Source organism: Ambystoma mexicanum, chromosome 1q, assembly GCF_040938575.1.
Source record: "Ambystoma mexicanum isolate Mex_15411 chromosome 1q, UKY_AmexF1_1, whole genome shotgun sequence".
In the NCBI taxonomy this organism is placed as follows: Eukaryota; Metazoa; Chordata; class Amphibia; order Caudata; family Ambystomatidae; genus Ambystoma; species Ambystoma mexicanum.
The window spans coordinates 1,048,626,410-1,048,642,357 of record NC_090922.1 but is presented as its reverse complement, the minus strand read 5'-3'; positions in this window follow the sequence as shown (position 1 = coordinate 1,048,642,357).

Genomic DNA, 15,948 nt, shown 5'->3' with positions numbered 1-15,948 from the left:
ATTGCTGCATCATCCTCCCATCTCGAGAGGATAGCTCAGTGCCTTGGAAGCAAAACACGGACTACCACAGGTTCGATCCCAGGGTCCGCGCTTAGAGACCTCTGGGTATTAAGTGCGTTAAAAATAACCTATCATATCATATCATATGAGACAGGGGAACCGGCGTACTAAAAGCATTTTCTTTTCTGTTCCAAAACGCTGTGGCGTTTTGGAAAATAAAAATAAATGGAAAGACAAAAATGGCCCCTCAATTGCTCTATGGTGGGCCAAATGCTGGGACATAGCAGTAGCGGAAAAAATCACAACAATACGTTCAGACTCCCTAAACAGAACTTTGAATACATGGGACTCAATTTTGGACAAACCAAATTCCCAGCCCTAACCCGGAGACCCCCTCTCACCAGGTGGCTCCAATGTAGCCCACTCTACTGAACCCTACAGAGCCCCCTAACACTCCAGAAGCAAGTCGGAAAACCATCCGCGACCAAGACGACCCATCTGCAACAACCAGGAGTCCAACAGCATTCTCGCCCCAACCTACAAACACTTCCAGAGACACCTGTTTACAACTTATCTGATATCTATTGCATTGTTGTATTGAATATATTATTCTGCAAAAATCAACAAAATGTTGTTATGAAAAAAAAATGGCCATCAGCGGCCATTGAAAAAAATGGGAAAAAAGTAAACAAACAATATGTCCACAATGCGAATGGAGAAGGGACTATGCGTAATCCCGTCTTCCTTTCCATGGCGGCCATTAATAAATTAGGGGAAAAAAGTAAACAAACAAAAAGGCCACCATGGGAAGGGAGAAGGGCCTACAAATAGTCACTTCTCCCTTTTCATGGCGGCCTGTCGCAGATCGGGAGCAGACGCGCTGGAGACTGATGTGTTCCCAGGGTGCCTGCTCTTGAAATGAACAAAAAAGAAGCTAAGTGAGGGCTGGGGGGAATGATGGGGGTGGGTGAAGACTTACCTGATTCCCCGGCGAGGGGAGATGGAGGTCGTCGGCCGTGAGGAGGCTCAGGGCAGCGGGATTACCATGTTGTAATGCCCACATTCTGAGCCTCCCCATTGGCTGGGTACTAATGTTGGTAAAGCACCAGGGTCAGGGTAATTTTTATAAGAGCTTCACTGAACTGCGCTTTTCACACTTGTAGAGGATGTCTGATGAGGCTGGGTTTGTGGTTCTGTCTGTGAGACTCTGATTAGGCTGCTGCTGGAACCAAACATACTTCCTAAATATGTGTCTTTCTATCACCCTATTTCCCATATGAACCTGGACAATAAGATTATGGAAAGGGTCCTAGGAAACATTCTTCTTCCAACTGGAGAACCTTGAGATGTGTATGCTAGCGCTAGGGATCAAATGTCCTTGCCACAAATTCCACTCATGCCATGCATGGTCATCTCTGAACAATCTGACTTTATTCTTGTTTGCCCCACATCTTATATCATGAGATGACTCTTCACTTAGTTGTATTATGTTGGTTCTCACCTTCCTCCAGCAGCCACACTACTGGATGCTCAAAATAGTTCAAATGGGATATTTTCTGGCTTTTGTAAACACATTTTGTAACCCTGCAATGTATGTGGATGGGATCATTTCTATTAATCAGAATGTTCTATTGACACTCAACTGTTAGGGTATTTACAACTGGGTCAATGTGGTTCCCTCTGCACTTTGCTATTTGATATGACAAGGGAGTAGCTTGAAACTTGTGTTTGGGGAGCACTGGTTCATGGCTGTGTTATGTCCTTTTGAACTATGGCCATCATATGCCTTTATGTGGATGATAGTATGTTAGTTGGTAAGAATTCTATGAACAAACCACCGTTTTGCACAACCACCCATAATGGAGGGTGTAACCAAATTTGGTATCTTTTCTGTACGGCAACTAAACTGCACTAAATCTGAAATGAACATGATGATGGGATACTTAGCCTCAAATGTGAAAAGGAGCCTGCTAGGTAGGGTCAAAGGACATTGAACAACTGGTCAGTTTGAATCATAGGGCGGTGGTGAACAGTCTTCAGACCCAGGCTCATAAGTGTATTAGACTAGACTTCCTTTATCAATGGCAGGGATAGTCTACCTGATAAAGATCATTATTCTGACTATGCTACTCTATCTACTTATAAATGTTCAGCTTTCCTAATAGTTTCTGCATTCTCAACACTAACACCTCTCTTTCGTTAGACTAAAATGGGCCATTGAACAGTTGGTAAGTCCTCACAGATCATTATAACAAGGCAGGTCTTGCTCTAAGGATATAGAAAAATACAACCTTGTCGCCTAGGCTCAATATTTCTCTTTCCCTCTACTGAGAACCTCCTGATATTACAATAGAAGGACCTTGGCAGACCCTGATGCTCTACACTTTGTTCTGTTGAACATTGTGTGAACATAAAGGACTGGAGAGTCATTGCAAGTGGCGGGTTGGGTGGGCTATAACCCTTTGTCTTTTGGTTGTAGCCCTGGATAAAAGCTCAGGGGCTACAATCAAAAGGCTAGCTAGCCCAGAGTCTCGACAGTCCCGACATTAGCATAGCCCCAGATCTTTTCCAGACCTAGCAACACCCCTGTAGTGCTGGGATTCATATGGTGAACTGCATATGCCTCACCTGGTCTCATCCGATAAGGGATAGATTTCTCACTGCTTTATATGCTCCACTTTTACCTTTGACCTGAGTGCATAGTTTGCCAATCGCATGCGGTTGATATTTTTATTAATACTATGTTAATAGTATAATATAATGTTCAAAGCCCGTTTTTATCTCATTAAAAGAATTTAAAAAATCTGGAAGTTGCTTCACCTTTGAACCTGCGTGATGTCCGCGGACATCTGACGTGCTCTCTCATTGGATGCCTGGAAGCGTGCAGTGCGTCTGGCTTCAGAGACGCCCGCCTCTCCTCGCATGAGAGGCTTTGTATCCCGCCTGCACAGTAAGTCCCCACCCCCGCTCATGCCCGTCTGTTCCTGTTCCTCCCACCCCCCGCTCATGTCCGTGTGTCTTTCTCCCTTACGCCCACCCCCCCGCTCATGCCCCGCTCGTGCCCTGCTCGTCTCTCCCAACCGCCCACCCCCCCGCTCTTGCCCCGTGTGTCTCTCCCCACCCGCCGCCCGCTCATGTCCGTGTGTCTCTCCCCACCCCCCGCCCACCCCCGCTCATGCCCTGTGTGTCTCTCCCCCTCCCGTCCACCCCCCACTCATGCCCCGTGTGTCTCTCCCCCTCCCACCCACCCCCGCTCATGTCCGTGTGTCTCTCCCCACCCGCCGCCCACCCCCGCTCATGTCCGTATGTCTCTCACCACCTGCCGCCCACCCCCCCGCTCATGTCCGTGTGTCTCTCCCCACCCCCGCTCATGTCCGTGTGTCTCTCCCCCTCCCGCCCACCCCCGCACATGCCCCGTGTGTCTCTCCCCCGACCGCCCACCCCCCACTCATGCCCTGTGTGTCTCTCCCCCTCCCACCCACCCCCGCTCATGTCCCGTGTGTCTCTCTCCCTCCCCCACACATGCCCCGTGTGTCTCTCCCCCTCCCGCCCACCCCCCGCTCATGCCCCGCGTGTCTCTCCCCTTCCCCCACCCCCCGCTCCCGCTCATGCCTCGTGTGTCTGTCTCCCTCCCCCCACCCCCGCTCTTGCCCCATGTGTCTGTCTCCCTCCCCCCCACCCAGCTCTTGCCCCGTGTGTCTGTCCCCCTCACCCCCACTCTTGCCCCGTGTGTCTTTCCCCCTCCCAGCCACCCCCGCTCTTGCCCCGTGTGTCTTTCCCCCTCCCGCCCACCCCCGCTCTTGCCCCGTGTGTCTCTCTCCCTCCCGCCCTCCCCCCGCTCATGCCCCGTGTGTCTCTCTCCCTCCCGCCCACCCCCCGCACATGCCCCGTGTGTCTCTCTCCCTCCCGCCCACCCCCGTGTGTCTCTCTCCCCCCCACCCCCGCTCATGCCCCGTGTCTGTCTCCTGTTCCCCCACACGCTCATGCCCCGTGTCTCTCTTGTTGCCCCCCACCCCCCCGCTCATGCCCCGTGTTTGTCTCCTGTTCTCCCCACCCCCTGCTCATGCCCCGTGTCTTTTTCCTGTTCCCCCCACCCCTCGCTCATGCCCCGTGTCAGTCTCCTGTTGCCCCCCGCCCCCCGCTCATGCCCCATGTCTGTCTCCTGTTGCCCCTCACCCCCGCTCATGCCCAGTGTCTCTCCGTTTCCCCCCCACCCTCCACTCATGCCCCGTGTCTGTCTCCTGTTGCCCCCACCCCCCGATCATGCCCCATGTCTGTCCCCTGTTGCCCCTCACCCCCGGCTCATGCCCCGTGTCTGTCTCCTGTTGCCCTCCACCCCCCGCTCCTGCCCCGTGTCTGTCTCTGTTGTTCCCCCCACCCCCCGCTCATGCCCCATGTCTGTCTCCTGTACCCCCCACCGCCCGCTCATGCCCTGTGTCTGTCTCCTGTTGCCCCCCCCGCTCATGCCCCGTGTCTGTCTCCGGTTCCCCCCACCCGCTCATGCCCCGTGTCTGTCTCCTGTTGCCCCCCTCTCATGCCCCGTGTCTGTCTCCGGTTCTCCCCACCCCCGCTCATGCTCCGTGTCTGTCTCCTGTTCCCCCCAACCCCCTGCTCATGCCCCGTGTCTGTCTCCTGTTGCCCTCACCCCCTGCTCATGCCCCGTGTCTGTCTCCTGTTGCCCTCACCCCCCGCTCATGCCCTTGTCTCTCTCCTGTTGCCCCCTGCTCATGTCCCGTGTCTGTCTCCTGTTCCCCCCCACAAGCTCATGCCCCGTGTCTCTCTTGTTGCCCCCCACCCCCCCGCTCATGCCCCGTGTCTTTTTCCTGTTCCCCCCACCCCTCGCTCATGCCCCGTGTCTGTCTCCTGTTCTCCCCACCCCCTGCTCATGCCCCGTGTCTTTTTCCTGTTCCCCCCACCCCTCGCTCATGCCCCGTGTCTGTCTCCTGTTGCCCCCCACCCCCCGCTCATGCCCCATGTCTGTCTCCTGTTGCCCCTCACCCCCGCTCATGCCCCGTGTCTGTCTCCTGTTGCCCCCACCCCCGATCATGCCCCATGTCTGTCTCCTGTTGCCCCTCACCCCCCGCTCATGCCCCGTGTCTGTCTCCTGTTGCCCTCCACCCCCCGCTCCTGCCCCGTGTCTGTCTCTGTTGTTCCCCCCACCCCCCGCTCATGCCCCATGTCTGTCTCCTGTACCCCCACCGCCCGCTCATGCCCTGTGTCTGTCTCCTGTTGCCCCCCCGCTCATGCCCCGTGTCTGTCTCCGGTTCCCCCCACCCGCTCATGCCCCGTGTCTGTCTCCTGTTGCCCCCCTCTCATGCCCCGTGTCTGTCTCCGGTTCTCCCCACCCCCGCTCATGCTCCGTGTCTGTCTCCTGTTCCCCCCAACCCCCTGCTCATGCCCCGTGTCTGTCTCCTGTTGCCCTCACCCCCCGCTCATGCCCGTGTCTCTCTCCTGTTGCCCCCCACCCCCCGCTCATGCCCCGTGTCTGTCTCCTGTACCCCCCTAACCCCCCGCTCCTGCCCTGTGTCTCTCTTCTGTTGCCCCCCCACTCCCTGCTCATGCCCCGTGTCTGTCTCCTGTACCCCCTCCCACCCCCCGCTCATGCCCCATGTGTCTCTCCTGTTGCCCCCCACTACCCCGCTCATGCCCCGTGTCTGTCTCCTGTACCCCCACCCCCCGCTCATGCCCCGTGTCTGTCTCCTGTTCCCCCCACCCCCCGCTCATGCCCCATGTCTGTCTCCTCTTGCTCCCACCCATGTCCCATGTCTGTCTCCTGTACCCCCCCACCCCCCGCTCATGCCCCGTGTCTGTCTCCTGTTGCCCCCCACCCCCTGCTCATGCCCCGTGTCTGTCTCCTGTTGCCCCCCACCCCCCGCTCATGCCCCATGTCTGTCTCCTGTTGCCCCCCACCCCCTGCTCATGCCCTGTGTCTGTCTCCTGTTGCCCCCCACCCCCCGCTCATGCCCCGTGTCTGTCTCTGTTGTTCCCCCCACCCCCGCGCATGCCCCGTGTCTGTCTCCTGTACCCCCCCGCCCCCGCTCTTGCCCCGTGTGTCTTTCCACCTCCCGCCCACCCCCGCTCTTGCCCCGTGTGTCTTTCCCCCTCCCGCCCACCCCCGCTCTTGCCCCGTGTGTCTTTCCCCCTCCCGCCCACCCCCGCTCTTGCCCCGTGTGTCTTTCCCCCTCCCACCCACCCCCGCTCTTGCCCCGTGTGTCTTTCCCCCTCCCGCCCACCCCCACTCTTGCCCCGTGTGTCTTTCCCCCTCCCGCCCACCCCCGCTCTTGCCCCATGTGTCTTTCCACCTCCCGCCCACCCCCGCTCTTGCCCCGTGTGTCTTTCCTCCTCCCGCCCACCCCCGCTCTTGCCCCGTGTGTCTTTCCCCCTCCCGCCCACCCTCGCTCTTGCCCCGTGTGTCTTTCCCCCTCCCGCCCACCCCCGCTCTTGCCCCGTGTCTCTCCCCCTCCTGCCCACCCCCGCTCTTGCCCCGTGTCTCTTTCCCCCTCCTGCCCACCCCCGCTCTTGGCCCGTGTCTCTATCCCCCTCCCGCCCACCTTGCTCTTGCCCCGTGTGTCTGTCTCCCTCCCCCCACCCCCGCTCTTGCCCCGTGTGTCTGTCTCCCTCCCCCCCACCCCCGCTCTTGCCCCGTGTGTCTGTCCCCCTCCTCCCCACCCCCACTCTTGCCCCGTGTGTCTTTCCCCCTCCCCGCCACCCCCGCTCTTGCCCCGTGTGTCTTTCCCCCTCCCGCCCACCCCCGCTCATGCCCCGTGTGTCTCTCTCCCTCCCGCCCACCCCCCGCTCATGCCCCGTGTGTCTCTCCCTCCCGCCCATCCCCCGCACATGCCCCGTGTCTCTCTCCCTCCTGCCCACCCCCGTGTGTCTCTCTCCCCCCCACCCCCGCTCATGCCCCGTGTCTGTCTCCTGTTCTCTCCACACCCCGCTCATGCCCCATGTCTGTGTCCTGTTCCCCCCCACCCCCCGCTCATGCCCCGTGTCTGTCTCCTGTTCCCCCCCACACGCTCATGCCCCGTATCTCTCTTGTTGCCCACCCCCCCGCTCATGCCCCGTGTTTGTCTCCTGTTCTCCCCACCCCCTGCTCATGCCCCGTGTCTCTCCTGTTGCCCCTCACCCCCGCTCATGCCCTGTGTCTGTCTCCTATTGCCCCCACCCCCCGATCATGCCCCATGTCTGTCTCCTGTTGCCCTCCACCCCCGCTCCTGCCCCGTGCCTGTCTCTGTTGTTCCCCCCACCCCCCGCTCATGCCCCATGTCTGTCTCCTGTACCCCCCACCGCCCGCTCATGCCCTGTGTCTGTCTCCTGTTGCCCCCCCCTGCTCATGCCCTGTGTCTGTCTCCTGTTGCCCCCCCCTGCTCATGCCCCGTGTCTGTCTCCGGTTCCCCCCACCCGCTCATGCCCCGTGTCTGTCTCTGTTGTTCCCCCCACCCCCCGCTCATGCCCCATGTCTGTCTCCTTTACCCCCCACCGCCCGCTCATGCCCTGTGTCTGTCTCCTGTTGCCCCCCTCTGCTCATGCCCCGTGTCTGTCTCCGGTTCTCCCCACCCCCGGTCATGCTCCGTGTCTGTCTCCTGTTCCCCCCAACCCCCTGCTCATGCCCCGTGTCTGTCTCCTGTTGCCCTCACCCCCTGCTCATGCCCCGTGTCTGTCTCCTGTTCCCCCACCCCCGCTCATGTCCCGTGTCTCTCTCCTGTTGCCCCCCACCCCCCGCTCATGCCCCGAGTCTGTCTCCTGTACCCCCCCACCCCCCGCTCCTGCCCTGTGTCTCTCTTCTGTTGCCCCCCACTCCCTGCTCATGCCCCGTGTCTGTCTCCTGTACCCCCCACCCCCTGCTCATGCCCCGTGTCTGTCTCCTGTTCCCCCCACCCCCCGCTCATGCCCCATGTCTGTCTCCTGTTGCCCCCACCCCCTCGCTCATGCCCTGTGTCTGTCTCCTGTTCTCCCCACCACCCGCTCATGCTCTGTGTCTGTCTCCTGTTCCCCCCCACCCCCCGCTCATGCCCCATGTCTGTCTCCTGTTGCCCCCCACCCCCCGCTCATGCCCTGTGTCTGTCTCCTGTTGCCCCCACCCCCCGTTCATGCCCCGTGTCTGTCTCCTGTTGCCCCCCACCCCCGCTCATGCCCTGTGTCTCTCTCCTGTTGCCCCCCACCCCCGCTCATGCCCCGTGTCTGTCTCTGTTGTTCCCCCCCACCCCCGCTCATGCCCCGTGTCTTTCCCCCTCCCTCCCACCCCCGCTCTTGCCCCGTGTCTCTCCCCCTCCCGCCCACCGCCGCTCTTGCCCCGTGTCTCTTTCCCCGCTCTTGGCCCGTGTCTCTTTCCCCCTCTTGCCCACCCCCGCTCTTGGCCCGTGTCTCTTTCCCCCTCCCGTCCACCCCCGCTCTTGCCCCGTGTCTCTTTCCCCCTCCCGCCCACCCCCGCTCTTGCCCCGTGTCTCTTTCCCGCCCACCCCCGCTCTTGCCCCGTGTCTCTTACCCCCTCCCGCCCACCCCCGCTCTTGCCCCGTGTCTCTTTCCCCCTCCCGCCCACCCCCGCTCTTGCCCCATGTCTCTTTCCCCCTCCTGCCCACCCCCACTCTTGCCCCGTGTCTCTTTCCCCCTCCCGCCCACCCCCGCTCTTGCCCCGTGTCTCTTTCCCCCTCCCGCCCACCCCCGCTCTTGCCCCGTGTCTCTTTCCCCCTCCCGCCCACCCCCGCTCTTGTCCCGTGTCTCTTTCCCCCTCCTGCCCACCCCCGCTCTTGCCCCGTGTCTTTCCCCCTCCATCCCACCCCCGCTCTTGCCCCGTGTCTCTTTCCCCCTCCCGCCCACCCCCGCTCTTGCCCCGTGTCTCTTTCCCCCTCCCGCCCACCCCCGCTCTTGCCCTGTGTCTTTCCCCCTCCCTCCCACCCCCGCTCTTGCCCCTTGTGTCTCTCCCCCTCCCGCCCACCCCCGCTCTTGCCCCTTGTGTCTCTCGACCTCCCGCCCACCCCTTACTCATGCCCCGGGTGTCTCTCTCCCTCCCGCCCACCCCCCGCACATGCCCCGTGTGTCTCTCTCCCTCCCACCCACCCCGCCCCCCCGTGTGTCTCTCTCCCTCCCCCCACCCCCACTCATGCCCCGTGTCTGTCTCCTGTTCCCCCCAACCCTCGCTCATGCCCCGTGTCTGTCTCCTGTTCCCCCCACCCCCTGCTCATGCCCCGTGTCTGTCTCCTGTTCCCCCCACCCCCTGCTCATGCCCCGTGTCTGTCTCCAGTTGCCCCCCACCCCCCGCTCATGCCCCGTGTCTGTCTCCTGTTGCCCCTCACCCCCCGCTCATGCCCCGTGTCTGTCTCCTGTTGCCCTCCACCCCCCGCTCATGCCCCGTGTCTGTCTCCTGTTGCCCCCCACCCCCCACTCATGCCCCGTGTCTGTCTCCTGTTGCCCCTCACCCCCCGCTCATGCCCCGTGTCTGTCTCCTGTTGCCCCCCACCCCCCGCTCATGCCCCGTGTCTGTTCTCCCCACCCCCCGCTCATGCCCCGTGTCGGTCTCCTGTTCCCCCCACCCCTCGCTCATGCCCCGTGTCTGTCTCCTGTTCCCCCCACCCCCTGCTCATGCCCCGTGTCTTTTTCCTGTTCCTCCCACCCCCCGCTCATACCCCATGTCTGTCTCCTGTTGCCCCCCATCGCCCCGCTCATGCCCCGTGTCTGTTCTCCCCACCCCCCGCTCATGCCCCGTGTCTGTCTCCTGTTCCCCCCACCCCTCGCTCATGCCCCGTGTCTGTCTCTGTTCCCCCACCCCCTGCTCATGCCCCGTGTCTGTCTCCTGTTGCCCCCCACCCCCCGCTCATGCCCCGTGTCTGTCTCCTGTTGCCCCTCACCCCCCGCTCATGCCCCGTGTCTGTCTCCTGTTGCCCCCCACCCCCCGCTCATGCCCCGTGTCTGTCTCCTGTTGCCCCTCACCCCCCGCTCCTGCCCCGTGTCTGTCTCTGTTGTTCCCCCCACCCCCCGCTCATGCCCCGTGTCTGTCTCCTGTTCCCCCCACCCCCCGCTCATGCCCCGTGTCTCTCTCCTGTTGCCCCCCACCGCCCGCTCATGCCCCGTGTCTGTCTCCTGAACCCCCCACCACCCGCTCATGCCTCGTGTCTGTCTCCTGTTGGCCCCCCCGCTCATGCCCCGTGTCTGTCTCCTGTTGCCCCCCCGCTCATGCCCCGTGTCTGTCTCCGGTTCCCCCCACCCGCTCATGTCCCGTGTCTCTCTCCTGTTGCCCCCCACCCCTCTCTCATGCTCCGTGTCTGTCTCCTGTTCCCCCCACCCCCTGCTCATGCTCCGTGTCTGTCTCCTGTTGCCCCCCACCCCCCGCTCATGCCCCATGTCTGTCTCCTGTTGCCCCCACCCCCCGCTCATGCCCCGTGTCTCCCTCGTGTTCCCCCCACCCCCGCTCATGCCGTGTTTCCCTCGTGTTACCCCCCACCCCCGCTCATGCTCCGTGTCTCCCTCGTGTTCCCCCCACCCCCTGCTCATGCCCCTTGTCTCTCTCCTTTCCTCCCCACCCCCGCTCATGTCCCGTATGCGCCCTGTACCCCCCGCTCATGCCCTGTGTCTCCCTTGTGTTCCTCCCCACCCCCTGCTCATACCCCGTGTCTCCCTCATGTTCCTCCCCACCCGCTGCTCATGCAACGTGTCTCTCTCGTGTTCCCCCACCACCGCTCATGCCCTGTGTTTCCTTCCTTTTCCCCCCCACCCCCTGCTCATGCCCCGTTTGTACCCTGTTCCCTCCCACCCCCCGCTCATGCCCATGTGTCTCCCCTGTGCCCCCCCAACCCTGCCCATGCGCCGTTGTGTTCTTTATACACCCCGCCTTCCCTTTCCATGGTGGCCATCTTGGTAAAAGATTTTCCTTCCTACACCGAGACGCCGCAGGCGTCCCGGCGTAGGAAGGAAAATCTTTTTGTTTTTTTTACCACCCGGCATTCCCACTTTGAGGACATAAGATGTTAGTGGTCTTCATCTATTGAAAAGGATGTTATGGTCACGTTGTACTAATAAAAACCTTTAAAATTTAGTAAAAAAAAATGTTACAGGGACGTTATGGTTAAGTTGCGCTACTAAAAACCTATGAAATTCAGTGAAAAAACTTTGTCAAAGGAATGTTATGGTAAAGTTGCGCTACTAAAAACCTATGAAATTCAGTGAAAAAACTTTGTCAAAGCAACATTATGGTTCCAAGTAAAACCGAAAAACCCTTGAAATTCGCCAGTTATGGTAAACTAAGCAACCATAACTCGCGCCACCACCGTGCACTGCTAAGACTAACACCCAGGACATCAAAGATGACATCACAAATGTCATTGATGACATCACTGATGACATCACATGTCTGGTTCACTCTTTTTTCTTTTGCTGACATATCTAGGCCACATGGATTTCTTCAGTAACAGTCAGAAACTAAACATTTTATTTTATTTGTAGACATATCCTTCAAGTAGGTTCTTACAGTAATTCTGTTAGAGTCCAGTCACATCATATGAAACATATACATACGGGAAGACACAAGCTTGAAAGATAGCAATCCTTTTTGTGCATACAGATAATCAATAGACTTATGAGCTCTTTCTGATAGTTCTGTTGTTTTTTTTTATGGCTGTACTTTCCCTGTGGGTCCAATCACATCAAGTGATACATATACATAGGGTGAATAGCAGCTTTGAAACAGAGCAATCATTTATTTGCATGAAAATAATCAGTTATGTTATGAATTGTTTCTGCTACTACTTGTGCTTTTTTGCTAACTTCACTTTCCCTGTATATACCCATATTGGTATGTGTTCTTGTGTCTTTGTGTTTTGTCTATAGTAATGTTTTATTAGCTACGTATTACATATTTCACAGTACACAAAAATCTATTAAGAAAACAATTATCATTTAATTATTCAACATATTAACATTACGAATATTATACCTTCATCTTGTACACTGCACACCATGTTATGTTTCTGTATCAGTAGCTTAGTATACTAGATAGAACCCCATAATAGAATGCTATTTATATCAATGCATCGTTCAATGCACTAATTAGGGTATGATATTTATTGCAATGATCCTTGACACTTGTTTCGCAACATTATAATAAGAATCCCTTGTACACATATTTCATGAAAAGTACATACACATGTGATGTCATCAGTGATGTCATCAATGACATTTGTGATGTCATCTTTGATGTCCTGGGTGTTAGTCTTAGCAGCGCACGGTGGTGGTGCGAGTTATGGTTGCTTAGCTTACCATAACTGGCGAATTTCAAGGGTTTTTCGTTTTTTCTTGGAACCATAACGTTCCTTTTGACAAAGTTTTTTCACTGAATTTCATAGGTTTTTAGTAGCGCAACTTTCCCATAACGTCCCTTTAACAAAGTTTTTTTCACTGAATTTCATAGGTTTTAGTAGCGCAACTTAACCATAACGTCCCTTTAACAAAGTTTTTTCACTGAATATATATATGTGTATATATATATATATATATTTCAGTAAAAAAACTGTGTTAAAGGGACGTTATGGTTCAAAGTAAAACCGGAAAACCCCTGAAATTCGCTAGTTATGGTAAGCTAAGCAACCGTAACTCGCGCCACCACCGTGCATTGCTAAGACTAACACCCAGGACATCAAAGATGACATCAAAAATGTCATAGATGACATCATGTCTGACTCGCTTTTTTTTCCTTTAGTGATATATCTTGGCCAGTAATAGTTAGGAACAAAATATTCAAAAAGTACTATATTTGTACACTTATACTTCTAATATGTGCTTATAATAATTCACTTAGGGTGCACTCACAGCATATGAAACACATACATAAGGAAAATACACACTTGAAAGACAACGCAGCTACAGCGTCGGACTCACCATTGTGGATCGCCCATCACAGAGCTATCTTCGCCCCTGCATCTATCTCCAGCCTACCCATATCAGCATCACTAACCTACTAAGGCTTGCAACTTCTTTGAACCCCTAAATTCAATAGGCATTTTTTCGCCTAATTTCGCCCATCTGCCGCCATCCGCTGTGTTGCGACCGTGCCTTGCTACATCCAACATTGCCGGCGCAACACGGGATGAAAATGAGGCTCTGTTCATGTGTTTCTAGGTAACACAAGCCCTCATCAGCCTATCCAGGCCTCCGTAGGCGGGAGCCGTCCCACGGGAAAGGCCAAGGATAAGGCCTGTTTAGCATCCTGTTTGGCGACCTGTGCCGGCTCTCCGGTCCACTTATATTAGGTAAGCTACCCATCTGCAACCTTTTTGTCCACTTCTTCAATACACATATTGAACACCGGGCGTATTATTACCTGCTATTGCTAAGAACAACCCCCCAGAGCGCTTCCACAGTCCTTCACGAGTGGATCATAGTGAAGCCTGCTAGCTCGCATAGCAGTCCTAACTCTTACATCCTACACAATGTCGCGGCAGCAGAGGAGCCGTAGTTCACTTCCACTGCAGGAGCAGTAATGCACCAGCTGCCCTCCGCGCCTAATTGTCTATGAACACTGTTTGCCTGTGAACGCTACTTGCAAAAATACCACTTGTACTCTGACCTAATCTGCTTGCCTTATTACCCACGAATAATGAGCCTTTTCTGATATATCGACGCATTTTGCTTAAAACGTGCATACTGCCCTATTCTGTAATAGTAATCCATACCACCTAACTGTAACGGCATTGTGCTATTCACTGTAACTGCATCCTAGCCACTCTGTCGGAACTGCACCATGAGCGTCTGCTTCACAGTGCCACTTAGTGCATTGGCATTCCAGCCTTATTCCGAGTCGGATCTAAACCAGAATGTGATTTAGTAACACTTGCATTCTATGATACTTTATTGAAACCTTACTAAAATGTTATTCGATACTGCATATAGCCTACCCCTGCTGTTACTGCATTACAACACCATTTAGCTGTAACTGCACGTTATACCATTTTAGCTGAAACTGCACCTGTACTAACTATTGAAATTGCACATTAATTCATCCCTGTTGGAACGCCACTAGAATTGTACGAAAACGTAACCTAGCCTACTGCATTCCGTGATACCTCAGTTTAACAATTTAATAGCCATTGACTGTTGGAACTGCATCAAAATACTTTCTTTAGCCAATATTGCATCTCATGCGATCCTAGTTGATACTGCACCAGGTGCTAACCAGCATAACTGCTTATTAGCCGTTGCTGGAACTATAATAGATCGCACCTTTGCTGCAACTGTTTCTCTATGCTACCTCAGTGAAATTGCACCCCAACCCAGTGAACCCATTTACCTAATTGCATCTATTTGCACATGCCACTTTTAGCCTGAGTGTGATTTCTGAACTTAGGTGAACCCCCTTGTCTATCTGCACGTACCATTTTTAGCCTGAATGTGATTTCTGAATTTAGGTGAACCCCCTTGTTTATTTGCACATGCCATTTCTAGCCTGAGTGTGATCTCTGAATTTAGGTGAACCCCTTTGTCTATTTGCACATGCCAAACCGTACAATGTACCTTAGTCAGAGCCAAACAGCCACCCTACCGTACCTCCTCATACCTTTATTACACCTTACCATCTTTACTGCTGCCATAACCATGTACCCTACAGAAAATGCACCCTGTCCAACCCCAGAAAGAAACACCAGACTTCGAGCCAGACTACCCCGCCTCTACGAGCCCATCTACCACAACTGCTAGTAGCCAAACTACCCATCTCCAACTGTCGCACCTTAACCATTTATCTAATATATAGGCCACCTGGCCCCATTTGCTCATTCGAAGCAGACCTATCCAGCCTCCTAGCCAACAACATAAAAGAGACCACCCAAATATTATTGCTAGGCGACTTGAATCTAGGATTAAACAACCCTGAAGACAAACCAGCACAAACTATAGCGAACATGCTAGATGAACATGGCCTAATCCAAAGAGTGCTTACCCCCACCCATAATAAAGGTAGGACCTTGGACTGGATCGCCACTCTGAACTACGACACCATCATCACCAAAACCACTCCCCAACACTCGACAGACCATCATCTTATTGACTTCACCTTATCTCTCAATAAAGAAGTCAACAAAGAATAAATCATGGCACCACCACTGCCTACTAGAGCAAACGAAAATAACCCCTGACAACCTCCTACCACTACTACTGCCAACCCTCAATGCTCTTCCTGATAACCTAAATCCAGAGTGTCTAGTAGAAAACTATAACAATGTCATAAAGAAAGGACTAGACATCATTGCCCCTTCTAAACTGCAAAAAAGAGCAAACCGCAAGCCCACCTGAACACCTGGTTCACCCCACATCTGAAAGAACTTAGATTGCACAAAAAGAAACTTGAAAGCCAATGGCGCAATTCCCCTACAGAAGAGAACAAATCACAACTTAAACTTTGTGCAAACAACTATAAAAAAGAAAATCTTCTCACAAAAAAGAATCTCTTCAATGAAAGAATCGAAAAATCTAGCTCCAACACCAGAGAACTATTTGCCATACTAAGGGAACTAGAATTCCCCCATACCCCCACCAGACAATATAATTAAGGACAAAGTATGGTGCACCAGCGTCCAAAACGCCCTGACTAATAAAATCAAAACTCTCCATATTAAAATCGCATTGAAAAAAGACTCCCTCACCACCAATGAAGCATCTCCCAGCAACCACGCCAAAATAACCAAGCCTCCAGGCCAGAATCTCTTCAGGTTCACCAAAATATCTATCCCAGAAAGAGTTATAGCCTCTCTTAAACCATCGAACTGCAAAGGTGACAACTGCCCATCCCAGATAATCAAGGATGCTGCTAGGGACCTAGCCCCCTTTATAACCAAGCTGATCAACGCATCCTTTTCCTCCAACACCATACCAAGTAACCTCAAATAATCTTGGGTCCTGCCTCTCCTCAAGAAGCAAACCCTAGACCCTGCTATTCCCACTAATTACAGGCCCATCTCCACTGTG